We start from the raw sequence: 9342 nt of genomic DNA, 5'->3' as shown, positions 1-9342 counted from the left end.
AAAACTTTCCTAAGTTTTATTTATTTATTATTATTATTATTATTATTATTATTATTTTTTTTTTTTTTTTTTTTTTTTTTTTTTTTTTTTTTTTTTTTTAGTAAACCATAGGCTACTCAAAATTTTTCAGTGTACTGTCTCTCCTTATCATGTTTACCTACTCCTTTCCCATGTGACCCGTGTGTGAAGCTAATGAGATGTGTGGAGTGGCTGAATCTCCCATCATATACCAGCACTGCTGGGCATGTCTCAGCTTTGCAGGGGTTGCAGCACCCCCAGGCCCCAGTAGCTGTTCCTCAAATTCCTCCCCATGAATTGGATCCCCTCCTGTGTCATAAAACAAAATAACATGAAGTGGGTCGGGTGGCGGGACATTCAATCAAAGTGATCCGGCTTCTAGGAAATGAACTGGGAGTGGACGCCCCTCGCGGTTCATGAGTGAGGCTTCAGGAAACCCCTGCAGATAGCAACCATGGAGGCCAGTCTGTGGACATCAGGTGTCTGCTGTCTGTGAACAGTGCATTTGTAATGTCTCTTCCACAGGTTAACAGGTGCAGTCTTTGATCTCAGGAACCTGTGTTTAGTGGCCTGCTGGCCGCATTGTACAGTCATTAGAACAGTTCTGTGCAGACTTTGATATTCTCCAGCCAGAAATGATAGTCTTTGAGTACCGCCAGTGAGGGACAGCATAGGGTTTGCCGTAGCTTTGCTGTCCGAGTTCTCATCAGGGCCCCGCCATTGCCCTGGTACTGCAGAAGGGTTTGGTGCTGGACCTCTGACCTCTGGCCCTCCTTCATCCTACGGTTCTGTGGGGACTCTCCTGAACAGAAAGAGAACATCCACCCCACCTGCCACAACAAAGTTGCCAGGATCACTGTGACCTTCCTTGCCCCTTCCCAAAACCCCTTCTTCTAAAATTTAGGTTAGACCCAAACTGTTGATACTACTGCATAAAATAATACACTTAGGGGTCATATTGAGGTCTCTGGGGCGGACCCCCGCTCTGAGGGCTGTTGTAGTGCAACAACATGCTCAGAGACATTTCATCTCTGCCCAGCTTCAAGAAGAGTCTCAAAACCTTCCTGTTTAAATCTGCTTTTAATTAAGAAACTCCAACTCTGTTCTAATTGCCATCTTATTTACTTTATTGCAATATTTTCTAGTATTTTATAATTTGTCACTTTATTACATTATTTTATTAGGTTTGATTCCTTTTTATCTTTAATTTCTTTTAACATTTTCTTTTTGTCTTTAATCCCTTTTAATATTTCTTTTTTTATTATTATTTATTTATTCTATAAAACACTTAAGAGTTGCATGTATGCATGAAAGGTGCTATACAAATACAGATTATTATTATTAATTGTTCCCTAGTCACTTTAACTGGCATCAGGTTCCTCATATTGAACTGACAACTCACAGACCCATTCCAAAAATTAGAAAAACATGGAAACATTGATTAATATCCAAAAAACTACTTTCATGGATTATATATTCAGGGCCCGCAGTGTAAACGATTTCAAGTATTTTTTTTTTTTTTATGTTTATTTATTATCATAATTACCCCTCCTCTAAATCTCCCAGAGCCAAGCTCTTTCCTGCTGACAGCTTGTCCAGTTTAACTAGCCAACTGCCTCCTCCCTCACTGAGAGTCGGTCAGACAGGGCAGTGACGTCAGTCAATGGCAGAGGCTGATATTCTCCAAGGCCAGTGGGCCTGTGCACAAATGGCATGTTTAAAAAAATGGCATGTTCCTATAATTTTGATTCACTTTTCCTAGATCTAGTGCCCTGGTACGGGCCTACAGACTCATCAACTCAGAACACTCTAGTGCAAAATTCTGGAGTGAGAGAAGCTGTTCTGTGACATTACGTCATTCTTCTCTGGCTTCTATAAGTTCCTCTCCTAGGGAAACACTTCCTGACTTCAAACCATTGCCCCCATAGTTTCTCTCTCTGACATATTATCTTCACTCTCTTCACTTACCCCCGTGTGTGTGCTATATATAACTAACTCCATCCAAGTCCCTTCTAAAACGCAGTTAACACTTTTTACCCCACGGCACGAGTTCCCTTTTTCTAGCCTTAAGTATTAATATCTAGTATCAAGGGCGGTTCGCGCTTTTTAAACTCAACGACGTCGGTTTTATCTATTAGTACAGTTTCTACTATTACATTAATTCCTGAATAAATTCCTTTTGCTGCACGTTTATGTGTCTCAGATCTAAATCTTTTTAGATCTTCCGCGTTTGATAATTTTGCGAGTTAAACGTGCGCACTTTTAACCAGTCGGTCTATTTTCCGAAGATGTAACGATTCTCGGTTAGGAGGCGGATGCAAATACACGAATGAAATGTAACTTTTAGAGCGGCGGGAATGCTTGTCTAAGCACACTGTCCTCACGCGACAGGTGCACGCGCGGCGAGGCACTTTTTCTCAAGACGTCCAACTAAGATTGATTACTTTTACTAAATACAGAGGAAGGACAAAACCAAGGCATAACTACAAAAAACAATCCTCATTTCAACACCCACTTACAATTCAAAACTAGAACACCTCAGACAAAGAACAGACTACGCTATTTGTTTAACAACGAAGGAAGAAATTGAACAGATGACTCAGCCAATATATAGATGGGATACAGAGAAACCACTAACATTTAACAGGACAAACCCAACAACCAATTAAAATATAAAAGACCGTCAGCATATCAAACCCAACTAATCAACACAATAAACGACACACGCACTAATTGACAACCAGACTTGATTTATGATCCCTAAGGTGTAGTCTGAGACCAAAGCAAACTACAACGTAGCCGAAAAGAACTCATACGAACGCCAGACCAACGAATGAAAACCCTTAACCCTTAACCAAACACAATATGTGAACCTCAAAGGTATAGTCAGACTAGGGGAAGGCCTGAAACGTAGACGACACTCAAACAATGACAATATATGAATAAAATAAACTTAATTTATACACGAAACATGAGGGAATGGCAATAACATGACAACACTACACAAACATGGCATGAAATAATTCACACAGTACAACTACATAAACTGATGAAGGGAAACTTAAACCAACGCACATAATCAAGTACACAAATCAATCAACTTAGATGCATAAACATCACATTAACAGAGAACGATACCGGAGTCGCAAGGACTCATGGGAAGCAGCGCTGTCCCCCATTGGACCGACGCCTCAATATCAAAATATACAACACTAATAGTTGAAATTAGCCATAATCTCCGAACCGTCAGAACACATATTTCAACGCTACGGTTATACTTAAACTATGATCATGAATGCCAGACACCTGCTCTAGTGCTATATGAACCGATAAGAATATATTTGTGTTAACTAAATAAGTTACATACACTGAAAGCTGATAACATTGCAAACACTCATTTTAAGAAACACTCATTTCAAAACTCATACATTTGGGCTGCAGCGGGGTGATAACGAAAGGTTCTTCAATCAATATGCACAACCAGAACAACTCTTCATGCGCACTGTGCAGTGGTCCGATTCAAACAGGCCCCACCCCTACCAATCATAAACTTAACATATTCAGTTATCTTTTACTTACTACATGATCATTGCAATGCCTATTTCAGCTCAATATTGATAACAACTAGTTATATTTAGTAATGGCAATATTTTATTTATTTATTTTTTTATAAAACATGAAATAATAATTAATGATTACTAAAATAATTAATTAAAACCAAACCTGGGTGTACAGTGAACAGTCCTAACTTGGTCACCCAAACTTTTTAATGTCGCATAACAGCCAGCCACTTCTTATGATTTTCTTCAATAGTATAAATCACTTTACTGGTCATATTCATCTGTTCCTCTAAAGTATTTAATTCTACATCAAACTGTTTGTATGACTTCTGCATTTCCTCACATGTTGATAAAAAACAGATACTCACCTGAAGTTTTAAATATAGAATAAGAGTTCTGTTCTGACACCGCGAGGTTTTACCACCCTCAATCAATTCAGGTTATTTGTCCGGCTTTTTGCTTTGTCCAAATTAAGTCTATTTATGGATTCCTCCGGTCCAAAGGTCAACTCAAAACCTAGCTCGCGGGGACTCGAACCCCTGCGTATCCCAATCGTCTCGTCAAACGAAAGGTTCGGTTCGCCAAACCACGGAAATAAAGCAACTTAAGCCGGTAGGGACTCAAACCCTTTTTACCTTAGGGACTGAAACCCTATTCCTTGGTTACAACTTTTTAACCATATACTTTTACCTTTTTAGACAAAAGACTGGATTTAATTTAGAATCATCCAAGTACTGTCAGTTCACCACAATTTGGTTACAATTCAATTTTGCAGATTTAGTGTTTAACTGGCTCTGCCTTACCAATGTTCTTGTGCCGGCACGGACAAACTGACAGTCATTAGATGAGAAAAAAAGTTCCAAAATATCCTGCAATCACGTCGGGGTCACCAATTGTCGTGCTTTGATCCTCTTTCACCTAGCACAGCATGCTCGTTGATTGCAAGAGAAAACATTACCAGTCTTGTCTTTATCCTTTTATTAAATGTATACAAAAATACAGAGCGCTCTGGAGAGAACACACACAAGCCTATCTACTCTACCCTATGGCTCTGTGCGCAGGTCTCTGCCCGACCCATTTTCCTCCTGTTCTATATATTGTGGCCTGGGTATAAGCCCCCCCGTTTCTTTTGGACTTTCCCTAACCTAGCCTGTTAGACAAAGGCTGATTGTCTAAGACATTCACAATCCGCTGAGCTCATCTTGTTTTTTCCCTAAATCTTACAATGACTTTTGCCAATTATGATTTTCACAGACTTAATAGTGGTTCCATACATAGGAGTTGCACGTAGATCACATACGTTAAACATACAGATGTTTCCTTACTAAGAGTGGGAGAGAGGCCTTCGCTTCCTGGTCCTGTCAAACTGATATACGTTCTTATTCTTCTTCTTAAGCATCCTGTTCTTTTAGAAAACGACAGGCACTTGGAATATGGGACAGAGCATACAGGCCTTTTCTCAGACACACTTGATAATTAGCTATTTGATTAATACTATACTGTAAGCAAAACATAAAGTGGTTAATATTAGAAGTTTAATTAATACTTTAAGACTGGTCAAATTATATATGGATTATGATAAGCTGCTTGATCAATACTGTAATGTAAACAATATATGAAGGGATTAAAATGTAAATCTCAACACTAACAATCTTGGTCACTCAGCCCAAGTGATGTGAACTTTTCTCCAATTCCATGAGCTATGCTTCCTCTGTGGAAGGCGAGCTGGTGGCATTGAGAAGACCCTTGAAGTACAGTAAACAAGTAAACCCTTGTTTATCGCGGGAGATGCGTTCCAGAACCACCCGCGATAACCGAAAAATCTGCGAAGTAGAAACGGTATATTTAAGTATTTATACACTATATTAAGGCTTTATTAACCTTCCCCACACTTTTTCATAATACTTTCCCATTCCCTTAATAACCTTTCCCACACTGTTCTGTGAATGTGCAATCAATCGTGTGTTGTTTACAATCTCATGTAGGCGAGTAGCGTTTCAGGCAATCAATGCTTGTTCTTGTTTCTGAGAGTAAATTGTCACGTCCAGCTCCGCCCTACTCCCTGGTCCCGCCTAGTTTCCCCGTTTCCTTGGTTCCCCTTCTGACTGTCATGCCCCTGTCTTCAGTGCCCACACCTGTGTCTCGTTTCTCCTCCCTGTTCCCAGGTACTTAATCCCATCTGTCTTATCCTCTAGTTGTTGGTCATTGTGTTTGTAAGGTTTCTTGTGTTTCTTGTGTTTCATGCCCTCCGCGTTCTGTATCTTGTGCTTCCCCTTCGCTTCTCCCGTGCGCCGATCCAGTTTGTTCTGTTTTAGTGTGTTATGTGCTGGTTGTGTTGTCTCTCGTCTGCTCGCCCTGTGTGTATCTCTTTTCTGTAGTTGTACTCTCTTGTTCAATTCTGGTGTTTGTTTGATTTAATAAATTATAATACTGCTTGCGTTTGCGTCACGCCCGCCCTTTGATTTGTTACATAAATATGCACTATTATATGCACTATTTATATATACTATTTTATTATTTATTCATCCATCCATTATCCGAACCGCTTAATCCCGCTAGTCGGGGTCACGGGGGGGGCTGGAGCCAATCCCAGCAACTCCAGGAGAAGGCAGGGTACACCATGGGCAGGTCGCCAGTCCACCGCATGGCCAACACACACGCACGAACGCCTACGGGCAATTTAGAGTGATCAAACAACCTAACACACATGTCTTTGGACTGCGGGAGGAAACCCCCCATTTTCAGAGCTAACTGAAAATGGTTTTCCATGACCTCACGGAATTCCTCCCACACCCACATTTTTGCCTCTGCAGGAGCCATAAAATGGTCTCTGCAGGATGTGGCAGTTGAACATCCTTCTGATGGTTTCTTCTGCCAAAGTTCCCAGCAAACCCTCATAACACGCTTGGGTCTGCTAGGTCTTCCTGGCATCCTCACTGATTTTAAGGTCCCTGACTATATCGCTTTTTGCTTCCTGTGTTTCATTCCCATTATTTTGTTGCTGTGTTTATCCCTTGTTATACACTAAATATAAAAATAAAGGGAACACTTAAACAACACAATATAACTCCAAATCAACCACACTTCTGTGAAACCAACCTGTTCAGTTAGGAAGCAACACTGATTGTGAATCAATTTCACCTGCTGTTGTGCAAATGGAATAGACAACAGGTAGAAATGAGAGGCAAATAGCAAGACACCCCCTATAAAGGAGTGGTTCTGCAGGTGGGGACCACAGACCACTTCTCAGTACCTATGCTTTCTGGCTGATGTTTTGGTCACTTTTGAATGTTGGTGGTCCTTTCATACTCGTGGTAGCATGAGACGGACTCTACAACCCACACAAGTGGCTCAGGTAGTGCAGCTCATCCAGGATGGCACATCAATGCGAGCTGTGGCAAGAAGGTTTGCTGTGTCTGTCAGTGTAATGTCCAGAGGCTGGAGGCGCTACCAGGAGACAGGCCAGTACACCAGGAGACGTGGAGGAGGCCGTAGGAGGGCAACAACCCAGCAGCAGGACCGCTACCTCCGCCTTTGTGCAAGAAGGAACAGGAGGAGCACTGCCAGAGCCCTGCAAAATGACCTCCAGCAGGTCACAAATGTGCATGTGTCTGCACAAACGGTTATAAACCGACTCCATGAGGATGGTATGAGGGCCCGACGTCCACAGATAGGGGTTGTGCTAACAGCCCAACACCGTGCAGGACGCTTGGCATTTGCCAGAGAACCCCAGAATTAGCAAATTCGCCACTGGCGCCTTGTGCTCTTCACAGATGAAAGCAGGTTCACACTGAGCACATGTGACAGACGTGACAGAGTCTGGAGACGCTGTGGAGAGCGATCTGCTGCCTGCAACATCCTTCAGCATGACTGGTTTGGCAGTGGGTCAGTAATGGTGTGGGGTGGCATTTCTTTGGAGGGCCGCACAGCCCTCCATGTGCTCACCAGAGGTAGCCTGACTGCCATTAGGTACCGAGATGAGATCCTCAGACCCCTTCTGAGACCATATGCTGGTGCGGTTGGCCCTGGGTTCCTCCTAATGCAGGACAATGCTAGACCTCATGTGGCTGGAGTGTGTCAGCAGTTCCTACAAGATGAAGGCATTGAATCTATGGACTGGCCCCGCCTGTTCCCCAGACCTGAATCCGATTGAGCACATCTGGGACATCATGTCTCGCTCCATCCACCAACGTCACGTTGCACCACAGACTGTCCAGGAGTTGGCGGATGCTTTAGTCCAGGTCTGGGAGGAGATCCCTCAGGATACCATCCGCCACCTCATCAGGAGCATGCCCAGGCATTGTAGGGAGGTCATATAGGCACGTGGAGGCCACACACAATACTGAGCCTCATTTTGACTTGTTTTAAGGACATTACATCAAAGTTGGATCAGCCTTTTGTGTGTGGCTCCAAATCCAGGCCTCCAATGGTTAATACATTTGATTTCCATTGATGATTTTTGTGTGATTTTGATGTCAGCACATTCAACTTTGTACAGAACAAAGTATTCAATGAGACTATTTCATTCATTCAGATCTAGGATGTGTTATTTGAGTGTTCCCTTTATTTTTTTGAGCGGAGTATATATAAAAAAATATTCATGTATAGTGTGCCCTAGTGTGTCTTACGCAAAAATTAAAAGTAGTGGTGGGCCGTTAACGGCGTTAACGGCATTCGTTAATTTGATACTCTTATCGGGCGATATAAAAATTATCGCTGTTAATCTATTCTTAAAGTTGGGTTGGGAACTGGGTCAAAATGGGTAAGCAAACTATGATGACTTTCAACTTGATAGTTTAGCTCGGCTGTATTCCTAACCAAATTGCACAGTAGGGGCGAGAACGAGTTTTCAAACTTGTGAATTACAAATCGTACATGTGTTTACATGGATGCAGCAACGAAGTCGCCAGGTTTGCTTCATGGAAAATTAATTTTTAGGAATGTAAAGTGTTGCCGGAGCAGAGCTCGGAGCGGTCGTTTTCTGCATGGTCCTAGCGCTATATTCTTATTTCTTTTTGTCATGTTGTGGGGGGGCCCCCTACCGGTCTCCCCCGGTTACAGCGGCAGCGGTCCTGTTTTTGGTCACGTGATGTTCGTCCCTCAGGTGGGCGGGACCCGTGATCCGTCTCACCTGAGGGTCGTTTGTTCGTCTATATACGTCTTCCTTTGTACCAGTTGACTGCTGGTTATTATTTCCTTCATTTGGAACAATGCACGGGTTTTTGGTTTGCACACTTTCTATTAAACCATCCTCTTTCCCTGAGACTTGGCGTGATCGCTTCCTTTTTGAGTTGCTCACCCTGCCCGTCACACTTTTTAACCGTTAAAACTGCAGAGGACCAAAACCAGCTTTTGAAAAAGTGCCCCCCCTCCCAAATTACGTCCATGAGGTTAAATGTACTAAATGTTGGCTTACATTTCAAATATCATGTTTAGCTGAATAAACATGTTATCAACCCCTTTTAATGTACAGTATGTAGGCTTACAAATTAATGTTTAACTGAATAAACCATAGCCGTAACACGAGTAGCCTACATTTTATTGAGCATGTTTTTTTTCTTCAAGTATCAAAGTAGAACAGCTTTCTCAAGCAGTCATTAGAGGGTTTTCCATCCACCGAGTTTTTGCGCATTTTGAAAATGCACATGAAAAAAGCTGGATGGAAAAAGTCCAAAATTCGAAAAAAGCCCCAAATATCGCAAAAAGATTTTTACGCTAGGAGGAGGTGGAAAAGTTGGACTATCGCATCGCCAAAATTCGGAAA

The sequence above is a fragment of the Brachyhypopomus gauderio genome, chromosome 18 (genome assembly GCF_052324685.1).
Source record: "Brachyhypopomus gauderio isolate BG-103 chromosome 18, BGAUD_0.2, whole genome shotgun sequence".
Classification (NCBI taxonomy): Eukaryota; Metazoa; Chordata; class Actinopteri; order Gymnotiformes; family Hypopomidae; genus Brachyhypopomus; species Brachyhypopomus gauderio.
Note: the sequence above shows the minus strand (reverse complement) of the source record.